The following is a 13073-nucleotide window of genomic DNA, read 5'->3' on the forward strand; positions in this document are numbered from 1 at the left end:
AGTTTGCTTCCAACAGGTCTGCCTATCCAACAGAGGTAGCCTTACATCCTTTCTGGCCTGGAGACCGAGTCCTCCTTAAAATCTGAAGAGAACAAGGGCCTGAGCACCAGTTGAGTGCAAGGTGGACAGGACCACATGTGGTATTACTCACCATGCATTCATCTGTCAAGTTAGCTGGAGTAAAGCCATGGATTCATCACACTTGGGTTAACGTAGCCCCACTGTCATCAGAAAATGACCCAACTCCTGAGAGGCCTAGAGAGCAATGGGTTTGTGAACCCTTAGAAGGGTTAAGTTTGCTCTTCAAAAATAATAAGAATTGAAATTAAAATTTCATTGTAGAAGGAATTTCATTAGGTTCAAATAGTTGTAGATAAAGAAAGAGAATTGTATTGCTTACTAAAAAATTTAAGCAACATTCCTGACTCAAAACTGATCAATTCCATTTCACAATCACACCCTCATTGCCCCTGTTCAGTGGGAAGAAGCCAGAAAGATCATCATCCCTTTTCCCACAAGATTGTCGAATGGACATTGACAGTGGGGAATTGTAATAGGGATGGGGCAGGCATGAGCTATAGCAGCCCCATTCAGCCATTGGTCGGCGCCGAAGTGGGCTCCTCCCCAAAGTGAGCAACTGTCAATGAGCAACAGTTAGTGGTCCTGCTAAGCCATTGGTAACACAGCGGGCCCCTTTCGCTCCTCTGCATAAAAGGAGCCAGAATTTAGACTGGGACAAGACGGGTTTTTTTTTTTTTTTTTTTTTTTTTTGAGATGCTAGTCTGCCATCTTCTCGGTCTGCTAGCTTTCTGATTAAAGTCGTTCTTCCTTGCCCCAACAACTTGTCTCCTGATTTACTGGCCTGTTGTGCAGCCAGAAGAGTGAGCTTGGGCTCGGTAACAAAAACTTGATCCAATAGTATAACAAGGAATGAATGGGAAGGAAAAAGAGAAAGCAAACGTGAAGAAATTCTATTGAACTAAACATACACAATAGGTATGAGCTTACTCTCAAAAGTATTGATAAACCAAGACCTTCTAGAAAAGTTGTTTCATCCCAAGCTCAACAGAAAAATCTGAAGGAGAAGAGATTTAAAATCAGAATCCATAGAATAAAGAGTATAGGAATGTGACAGAGAAACAAAAAGAAGATACTGGTCTACTGGAAATGCACATAAAGATGTGTTTCCCATTGAAGGAGAGAGAGGAAGTGGTTAGACCTCCCTTGAGGATGGGAAGAAATGCCATGATTGAACAGTCCTGGTAATTCAAGAATATCAAATACTGACCCTGGGATGAAGGAATGTATCTTGGTATTGGTAGTTCCCTGTGGTGGAGCTTAGAGGTAGCTACAATAAACCAAAGGACAGCTAGTATTGCTATCTTTCTTAAGCATATGCCCAGCATTGCTACCCAGTCATTCTGACTCCCGTAAAGACAATGGGGACATATCTTTAGGGTAATAACATCATTGAAAGGAAACTGAAATATTTGAGAACATAGGGGACATTTTAATTGATTCTCTTTGGGAGAAATAGGAAAATATGGGAGATATCAATAGATGAAATTTAAGTCCTAAACCATGATTTAAAACACTGAAATTAAAGAACCATGTCTAAGATGGGAATGTATCTTTCAAAGAAGTGCAAGACTGTGTTTGTCTATAAACTACTTAATGTAATTGTGAAGAAAATAAATTAAAAACAGAAATAAACCTGTGGCAATAATAATTAGAGGATGGCAGTTCTAACATGGAAACTCCAAGCCATTTTTCTGCTGTGCCCTCACACCCCTCCTAGAAAACCTATTTTCCCCAGTTTGTGGTATCAAGTGACCCTTTCTCCTCTAGCTCCAAATGGCAGGACTGAGTGAGTTTGTGATACCAAAGAACATAAGTCAAAGGCCATTCCAAGACGATTAGATATAGAGAGTTTACAGTAGGGGTACCAAGACAGAGTTTGGGGGGTTGGACACTTGATCTGGAGGGTCATGTCCACTGGAGATAGCATCACCATTTTCTGCCTTGTACACACTGAAGCAGAGAATGTTGGGCTGCAGAAGCTGGAGAATGGTGCAAATGAACCTCAAAATCAAAGAAGCACAGAGCGGTATCAATTCCTAAGTGTCCAGATGTCAGCTGAGTTCCTTGTGGAGCCAGCTATACTCCATGGTCACATATCCTATGACATACCCTTACATTCTGTCATTAACTCCCCTGTTTTTAGTTTAGGTTAGTTTGAGTAGGTACCTAATTCTTGCAAGCAAACAATTCTTATCTAAATTATGTAGAAAAAAAGCATGACAGTGTGAGTGTGGTGCCAAATCATTTCAACAAAAATAATAGAGAAATGTGTCCTAAATAAGTCTCACAGTCTCAAAATCTCAGGTGTTTTATATACTAACACAGAATATGGGTTATAAAGGAGAGAAATTTGATATTGTAGCATGGTATGGTAAATAGGCTTTCACAGGAAGCAATAGAAAGCACTTGATGGGATGGAATAAGAAAGAGTTATGGTGTAGCTTCAAATATTCAGACATTTACTAAGGGTCTCATCCAGCTAAAATAATTCTTGATTAACTTTCGGCTTAATACACAGACAATTACATCTCCCAAAGAGTAGACGAAATGTCTAGAGGAATTTCAACTCTGAACCTAAGACTTGCCAGAAAGGAGGAGTTTGCTGGTGAAATGAAAGTAATGGTATCCCAGGAGAAAAACATCCCTGGGAATGTTTTCATTTTCTTTTCATCAGGGAAAGAAAAGTTGAATATACTCCAAGATTAAAAAGTCTGAGATCGAGGTACAGAAGAAAATATGATTCCATGGCAGAAGATTCTTAAAGGGAATATAGCTCAAGAGGTTAAGAAGTTATCAAAAGTGAAATTCTGACTATGTGATTTCTCTATGAAGAAGAAAGGGAAAAAGCAATGTAATTACACAGTCAGTTTTCTCATGAGCTTATGTATAACAGTTGCATACAAAGCATAAAAGAAAAAGGCCAATGAACAAAGAAGAATAAAAGAATGGCACCAATCTGTATACAGAATTACATGAAACAGCAAAGGCTACTTGTTGCAAAAAATGTTAAGGTTAACAAAAAATATTTTATAGTTATATTTGATCAGGATTATATTGGAAAAAATAGTAGTTTGTGAATGCCAAAAAAAACTTTCTCTCTTTTATTTCTGTCTTTTCAGTAAAGATGAATGGTATTCAAACTGAGAAGGTAGGGAAAAAATGGTCAGGGATAACTAAATCAAGACTTCTGCAAAACAATTTTAAGAGCACACATGGCTCCCTACAATGAGTTCATGTTTCCAGGCCCAAAGAATGATAGTGAAAACTACTGGAAGACCAGAGATCTTTGAGGAAACATGGAAGACAGACAAATATCATCTTACTTTCCAAAACTGAATGGGAGGTGTGGTCTGAAATTTAATCCCCAGAATGATCCTGTAGTGGATCTTTAAAGGTCCATATTGTAAGCACTTAGAAAATGATCAACTAGACAATCTGCAGGTGTCAGCCTGAACCAGGCTCTCTACAAGACAGGCACCTCTGACTACCTTATTTCCATTTAGACAAGAGTCACAAGACTGGTGGATCATGAAATTGTATTAGGTAGGGAATTCTTGAGCAGCAACAAAACAAAGGTCTCTCTTGATATCCTGTGGTCAAGATGATAACATTGGGTGAATGTGAATATAGTCCAATGAATTTATATGTTATTCAAAGAGTAGTCAAGGTGGATTTGTGTCAATTTGAAAGGAGGTTCTTGATGTCATACCAAAGAGCATGAGCACTTTTTCCAATTTAATCCATCAAATATAGTCTGTACTAGACACTATGATGAGCAAAAGGAACAACAATGAACAACACAGACAGTCTCTGCCCTTAAAGATCTTATACTTGAGTTCTGCCCTTAGCCCTATTCCATAAACCTTTTTAGATGACTTTGATGAGTAACCACAAAATATGTTTATTAAATTTGTATATGACAAACAGGTAAAAAAATAGCAGATCCAGCAGATGATGAAATTTATTCCCAAGGAATCTTGAAAGGCTGGTGTAATAGATTAAATAATACTAAATATAATAAAGATAAATGTTAGTCTCTTCCCTTGAATCCAAAATCGACAACAAAAACCCACAATGACCATGACAGAGGTACAGGTTGAAGAAAAATATAATTTAACAGCAGATGATGTAGAAAATGATTCAGAGGTTTTGGCAGAAAACTCAATATGACTAAACAGTGTGATTGGCTAAAAAAAGAAAGAAAAAAGAAGATACTATAATATTGAGATGTATGGATAGAACATACATTATAAAGAGTAAGGAAATAGGCATACTCTATCCTATGTTAGTGGCCCAGGTATCATTTTTATGAGGAATATAGAAAGAGTGAAGGATGTATAGAAGAAATTGGCCAGAATAAATATGGCTTCTGTGATAGAAGAGGGAACAGTAGAAAGAAATGGAAATGTCTATCCCCAAAAAGGTTCACTGGGGACAGGATACATATCTTCAAATATATAAAAGACTATTCTGTGGAGGAAGTTCTACACTTGTTCTATATGACATCTAGAGGCTGAGGTAGGATAAAGGAATAGAAAATAGAGTGAACCACATTCAGCTCAAATTAAGTACAAACCATGTTGTCTAAATATTTTGCCATGGCTAATGATCTCTACAGGATCTACCATGGACTTTCTTTCCGGCCACTGTCCCACAGCTCTCCCACCCACTCATTACACTTCACCTACTGCTATTCTTCCTATTCCTCAAATTCACCAACCCCACCTCAAAGTCATGCAACTGCTAGTCCTGCTGACTGAAAAACTCTTCTCCCAGATGTGTACATGGTTGACCTCTTACCATTAAGGGCCTCAGCATTAAGGTAATTTCTTTTAAGAGGCCTTTTCTGGTCATGCAATTTAAGTTAGCATCTCCAGCACTTTCCAATGCAACACTCTATTTTATTTTAGCATTTATCACTAATGATATTATCTTCATGGTGGTACATGGATTTTTGCATCCTGTTCACTGTCGAATCCCCAGTCCCTGTGCAATTCCTGGAACATTGAATGCTCGGTGAATATTAGTTGAATGTATGAATGAATGAATGTATAGTTGGCAAGATCTGCCAAGATATGTGTTTGAGTGAAGAGCAAAACTCATTGGGAAGGCTGTGGTAGGGGAGATTCGCACATAGACTGAGAAGTATAACCGGATGATCTTAAAGTCATTTTCAATCCTGAAGTTCTATAATTAATCACGAATTTATGGGATGCATTATAATTTCACTATTGGTTCACAGAGAGCTGACAAATGAAGACTGGAACAGCCAAGAAGGCTTCATTGAAGATGTAGAGATAGGTGGAATTTAGACAGTTGGAATGGGAGAAAAGATGTTTGAGGAGAAAGAAATAGCATGAGCAAAGTCTCAGAGGCAGACCTAAGTATCATATGAGGAGGAGACAACTGTTAAGAAGTTAGGCTCATCCAAAGGAGAGGATGTGCTTTGGGAACTTGAGAAAAATGAGACAACAGGTAGAATAGGGCCACAATGCATGGTTGGACTTTAAAGCCAAACTATGAATTGAACTCAATGGGCAATCCTTGAGTATCCTGAGAAGATAGAGGAACACCATGATAAAGGCAATGATTTAAGAGAAGGTAATCTTTGGTAGAATCTAAGCCTTGTAACTGATTTAAACTAAATTATATCCCTTCGACTATAAAACAACTTATTCATTGCTATTCTATGCCATTTTAGGAGGCTCTGACAATAATTCTGATGTGAGATATGAAGTCCTGAGCTAAGATAGTAACAAGTGAAACAGGAAAAGATCAATGTGAGAGACTTAAAAAAAAACACATAGAAAAATGAAAAGGCAGAGGGCTATGTACCAGATGAAGGAACAAGAAAAAAACCCAGAAAAACAACTAAATAAAGTGGAGATAGGCAAACTTCCTGAAAAATAATTCAGAATAATGATAGTGAAGATGATCCAGGACCTTGGAAAAAGAATGGAGGCAAAGATCGAGAAGACGCAAGAAATGTTCAACAAAGACCTAGAAGAATTAAAGAACAAACAAACAGAGATGAACAATACAATAACTGAAATGAAAAATACACTAGAAGGAATCAATAGCAGAATAACTGAGGCAGAAGAACGGATAAGTGACCTGGAAGACACAATGGTGGAATTCACTGTCATGGAACTGAATAAAGAGAAAAGAATGAAAAGAAATGAAAGCAGCCTAAGAGACCTCTGGGACAACATTAAATGCAAACATTTGCATTGTAGGGGTCCCAGAAGGAGAACAGAGAGAGAAAGGACCCAAGAAAATATTTGAAGAGATTATAGTCAAAAACTTCCCTAACATGAGAAAGGAAATAGCCACCCAAGTAAGGAAGTGCAGAGAGTCCCATACAGAAAAAATCCAAGGAGAAACATGCCAAGACACATAGTAATGAAATTAGCCAAAATTAAACACAAAGAAAAATTATTGAAAGCAGTAAGGGAAAAATGACTGATAACATACAAGGGAACTCCCATAAGGTTAACAGCTGATTTCTCAGCAGAAACTCTACAAGCCAGAAGGGAGTGCTATGACATATTTAAAGGGATGAAAGGGAAGAACCTAAAACCAAGATTACTCTGCCCAGCAAGGATCTCATTCAGATTCAATGGAGAAATCAAAAGCTTTATAGACAAGCAAAAGCTAAAAGAATTCAGCAACACCAAACCAGTTCTACAACAAATGCTAAAGGAACTTCTCTAAGTGGGAAACACAAGAGAAGAAAAGGACCTACAAAAACAAACACAAAACAATTAAGAAAATGGTAATAGGAGCATACATATCAATAATTACCTTAAAAGTGAATGGAATAAATGCTCCAACCAAAAGACAAAGCCTCGCTGAATGGATACAAAAACAAGACCCATATATATGCTGCCTACAAGAGACCAACTTCAGACCTAGGGACACATACAGACTGAAAGTGAGGGGATGGAAAAAGATATTCCATGCAAATGGAAATCAAAAGAAAGCTGGAGTAGCAATACTCATATCAGATAGAATAGACTTTAAAATAAAGACTATTACAAGAGACAAAGAAGGACACTATATAATGATCAAAGGATCAATCCAAGAAGAAGATACAACAATTATAAATATGTATGCACCCAACATAGGAGCACATCAATACATAAGGCAACTGCTAACACCTATAAAAGAGGAAATAGACAGTAACACAATAATAGTGGGGAATTTTAACACCTCACTTACACCAATGGACAGGTCATCAAAACAGAAAATTAATAAGGAAACACAAGCTTTAAATGACACAATAGACCAGATAGATTTAATTGATATTTATAGGACATTCGATCCAAAAACAGCAGATGATACTTTCTTCTCAAGTGTACATGGAACATTCTCCAGGATAGATCATATCTTGGGTCACAAATCAAGCCTCAGTAAATTTAAGAAAATTGAAATCATATCAAGCATCTTTTCTGACCACAACACTATGAGATTAGAAATCAATTACAGGGGAAAAACCCATAAAAAACACAAACACATGGAGGCTAAACAATACATTACTAAATAAGCAAGAGATCACTGAAGAAAACAAAGAGGAAATCAAAAAATACCTAGAGACAAATGACAATGAAAACACGATGATTCAAAACCTATGGGATGAAGCAAAAGAAGTTCTAAGAGGGAAGTTTATAGCTATACAAGCCTACCTCAGGAAACAAGAAAAATCTCAAATAAACAATCTAACCTTACACCTAAAGGAACTACAGAAAGAAGAACAAACAAAACCCAAAGTTAGCAGAAGGAAAGAAATCATAAAGATGAGAGCAGAAATAAATGAAATAGAAACAAAGAAAACAATAGCAGAGATCAATAAAACTAAAAGCTGGTTGTTTGAGAAGACAAACAAAATTGATAAACCATTAGCCAGACTCATCAAGAAAAAGAGGGAGAGAACTCAATTCAATAAAATTCGAAATGAAAAAGGAGAAGTTACAACAGACACCATAGAAATACAAAGCATCCTAAGAGACTACTACAAGCAACTCTATGCCAAAAAAATGGACAACCTGGAAGAAATGGACAAATTCTTAGAAAGGTATAACCTTCCAAGACTGAACCAGGAAGAAATAGAAAATATGAACAGACCAATCACAAGTAATGAAATTGAAACTGTGATTAAAAATCTTCCAACAAACAGAAGTCCAGGACCAGATGGCTTCACAGGTGAATTCTATCAAACATTTGGAGAAGAGCTAACACCTATGCTTCCCAAACTCTTCCAAAACACTGCAGAGGAAGGAACACTCCTGAACTCATTCTATGAGGCCACCATCACCCCGATACCAAAACGAGACAAAGATACTACAAAAAAAGAAAATTACAGACCAATATCACTGATGAATATAGATGCAAAAATCCTCAACAAAATACTAGCAAACAGAACACAACAACACATTAAAAGGATCACACACCACGATCAAGTGACATTTATCCCAGGGATGCAAGGATTCTTCAATATATACAAATCAATCAATGTGATACACCATATTAACAAATTGAAGAAGAAAAACCATATGATCATCCCAATAGATGCAGAAAAAGCTTTTGACAAAATTCAACACCCATTTATGATAAAAACTCTTCAGAAAGTGGCCATAGAGGGAACCTCTCTCAACATAATAAAGGCCATGTATGACAAACCCACAACATCATTCTCAATGATGAAAAACTGAATGCATTTCCTCTAAGTTCAGGAACAAGACAAGGATGTCCACTCTCACCACTATTATTCAACACAGCTTTGGAAGTCCTAGCCATGGCAATCAGAGAAGAAAAAGAAATAAAAGGAATACAAGTTGGAAAAGAAGAAGTAAAACTGTCACTCTTTGTAGATGACATGATCCTATACATAGAGAATCCTAAAGATGCCACCAGAAAACTACTAGAGCTAATCAATGAATTTGGTAATGTAGCAGGATACAAAATTAATGCACAGAAATCTCTTACATTCTTATACACTAATGATGAAATATCTGAAAGAGAAATTAAGGAAACACTCCCATTCACCATTGCAACAAAAAGAATAAAATACCTAGTAATAAACCTGCCTAAGGAGACAAAATTCCTGTATGCAGAAAACTATAAGACACTGTTGAAAGAAATTAAAGATGGTACCAACAGATGGAGAGATATACCATGTTCTTGGATCAGAAGAATCAATATTGTGAAAATGACTATACTACCCAAAGCAATCTACAGATTCAATGCAACCCCTATCAAATTACCAATGGCATTTTTTACAGAACTAGAACAAAAAATCTTAAAATTTGTATGGAGACACAAAAGACCCTGAATAGCCAAAGCAGTCTTGAGGGGACAAAAACAGCGCTGCAGGCATCAGATTACCTGACTTCAGACTATACTACAAAGCTAAAGTAATCAAGACAATATGGTACTGGCACAAAAACTGAAATACAGATCAATGGAACAAGTAGAAAGCCCAGAGATAAACCCACACACCTATGGTCAACTAATCTATGCCAAAGGAGGCAAGACTATACAATGGAGAAAAGACAGTCTCTTCAATAAGTGGTGCTGGGAAAACTGGACAGCTACATGTAAAAGAATGAAATTAGAACACTCCCTGACACCATACACAAAAATAAACTCAAAATGGATTAGAGACCTAAATGTAAGACTGGGCACTATAAAACTCTTAGAGGAAAACACAGGAAGAACACTCTTTGACATAAATCACAGCAAAATATTTTTTGATCCATCTCCTAGAGTAATGGAAATAAAAGCAAAAATAAACAAATGGAACCTAATGAAACTTAAAGCTTTTGCACAGCAAAGGAAACCATAAACAAGATGAAAAGATAACCCTCAGAATGGGAGAAAATATTTGTAAACAAATCAACAGACAAAAGATTAATTTCCAAAATATATAAACAGCTCATGCAGCTCAATATTAAAAAAACAAACAATCCAATCCAAAAATGGGCAGAAGATCTAAATAGACATTTCTCCAAAGAAGACATACAGATGGCCAAGAGACACATGAAAAGCTGCTCAACATCACTAATTATTAGAGAAATGAAAATCAAAATGACAATGTGTTATCACCTCACACCAGTTGGAATGGGTATCATCAGAAAATTTACAAACAACAAATGCTGGAGAGGGTGTGGAGAAAAGGGAACCCTCTTGCACTGTTGGTGGGAATGTAAATTGATACAGTAACTATGGAGAACAGTATGGAAGTTTCTTAAAAAACTAAAAATAGAATTACCATATGACACAGCAATCCCACTACTGGCCATATACCCAGAGAAAACCATAATTCAAAAAGACACATGCATCCTAATGTTCATTGCAGCAATATTTACAATAGCCAGGTCAGAGAAGCAACCTAAATGCCCATCGACAGACGAATGGATAAAGAAGATGTGGTACATATACACAATGGAATATTACTCAGCCATAAAAAGTAACGAAATTGGGTCATTTGTAGAGATGTGGTTGCATCTAGAGACTGTTATACAGAGTGAAGTAAGTCAGAAAGAGAAAAACAAATACATATTAACGCTCATATGTGGAACCTAGAAAATGGTACAGATGAACCGGTTTGCAGAGCAGAAATTGAGACACAGAAGTAGAAAAAAAAATATGGACACCAAGGGGGGAAAGCGGCGGGGGATGGGGGTGGGGGTGTGATGAATTGGGCGATTGGGCTTGACACGTATATACTGATGAGTATAAAATAAAGTGGATGACTAATAAGAACCTGCTGTATAAAAAAATAAATAAAATAAAATTTTAAAAAAACTATCAGGATTTCATGCCTAAATTAATAATAACTGTAGTTATTTCCATAATGGGAACACAAAATATAGTAGATGCTCAATAAATATTTGCTTTTGTACCATAAAAAGAGTCTATTACTGAATGTTTGCAAGATATCTAGAAGTCTTTGTGTAACAATGGCAATGAATTTGCACATATTCTCTAACTCAGAATCCGTTGTCACCAGCATCCTGCAGGTGGCTGGGTGAGCATGGTCAGGTGAAAAATATGTCCTCTACTGTAGACAGTCCCTATGACTTATTATATGACTGTTATTATTATTATATGACACATTATTATATGACTGTGATCTTTTTAGAATCATGCTCTATTCAGACCAGTTGTTATAACCTTATGTTAACAGGCCTCGTGAGACAGCATCATAAAGGGATTAAAATGATTTCTCTTCCATCTTGCCAGTACTTATACATTCAAATGAATATATTCCTTTCCAATTGATCATTTTAAAAGACCATCCCTTTAGTCTCATTCTTCCCACACTTTCTGACACTTCTCTTTACAAAAGAAGAAGCCACACACCAGCCAAACAATTAAAATAACTCATTACTCTATAGGCATTGGCTCATGCCATGTAACTTTCTGCCTAATATCCTTTAAAGCATTGACACAACTCCTTGCCTTAGGCAGTGCTGGTTAGAGATCAAGATCCCCGTTGTCCCTAACCCCATTTTACTCCTTCTCCCTTGTTAACAGGCCCCTCTTTTCTTCTGTTTCCATTTGACTCATTTATTTCTAATATTGCTTGAATTTTTGTTGTTTTTTCCCACACACACACATTATTTTTGCAATGCTCTTTGAAGGAAATGTCAAACGTATTCATGTTACATGAATGAATTCAGTATGCCGTCCTATGAGAGCCCAGCTGAATTTGGGAAGAGGCACAGTACAGTGTAACAGCTCTGGAATCACACAGCCTGCATTTGAAACCTGGCTTTGTTGATCTTGAGCAATCACCAGCTGTATGACCTTCAACAAATTATTTAACCTTTCTAAACCACTTTCTAAACTGAAAAACAAGACTGTTAAGAATAGAAATAAGATAATCTTTGTAAAACACTTAGTGCTTAGCACATAAAAAATATCCCCACCTTCCATTTAAAACTATCAGAACAAAAATAAAGATTTACTATATTAATTAATCTTATTAATTCAGAGGTTGAAGGAAAAGCAATTGTTCTGTCTATACCACATTCTAATAACTACTCAATCCGGTGAAGAAATCAGTCTAACAGATTGGTGTAAATAAAGTAAAGGAACTGAGAATGCCATTTATTTGAATTGTTCCCTTTCTCCATGGTGATAGTGTTTTCTCAATAACAAATAGACAAATAAATAAAAGCCAGTCATTTTTTACTTTATCTCACACTTGAGGAATCACGATGAAATGAATATAAGAAATATTCTCAGAGAAGAGGAAGGTGCATGCATAAGCCTTACAAACATCCATGAGAATTCTTTGCAAATGCTTTCAATACAAGATTAATAAGTAGACTAAAGGGCGCTGCTGTCATTATTTGCAGAGCAAACAGGCATGAGTCCCTTCCTGAGAGCAGGGCTTTGGAGGTTTAAATTTCAGTTCTGCTGCTTTCCATGCAGCCTCAAATAATTCAGTTAAGCCTTCAAAGTCTTGATTTCCTCATCTGTAAAATGGAGAAAATTAAGAAAAATAATATATGTAAAGTTCTTATACAAGATAAGCATCAGTGTTTATTGTATCCCTACCCACTTAGGGCAATGTTAGCTAAATAAAATCGTTTGTTCTGATCAGGGTTACTAGGCTGCATCACTTGAAGTATACATGGTACAAAGGAGGACTTTGTATCTGGATATTAGGCAGGCAGGTATTCAATAAATATTTGATCATTTGTTTTGGTTTTAATGGAAGTACTTTGTGTACCCGATACCTAATCTTGGATCATCTTCATAACCTTTGTAGGTAGAGAAGCCACCAGGTTCCTAGGTCTGGAGCATCCTTACCTAATCCCAAGATCCTGTCTATTTCATTCACCACTGTTTCTTCATTTCCTGTAGTCTCAGAATGTTTCCAGTGGTTTGGCAGAAGAGCTATCCATGGAAGGCAATCTTTTTGACATATCTAGAGTGTGTTAAGCTTCCGCTATGTTTAATTATCATTCTATGGTTGGGAG

This window comes from Hyperoodon ampullatus (genome assembly GCF_949752795.1).
Source record: "Hyperoodon ampullatus genome assembly, chromosome: 2".
NCBI lineage: Eukaryota > Metazoa > Chordata > Mammalia > Artiodactyla > Ziphiidae > Hyperoodon > Hyperoodon ampullatus.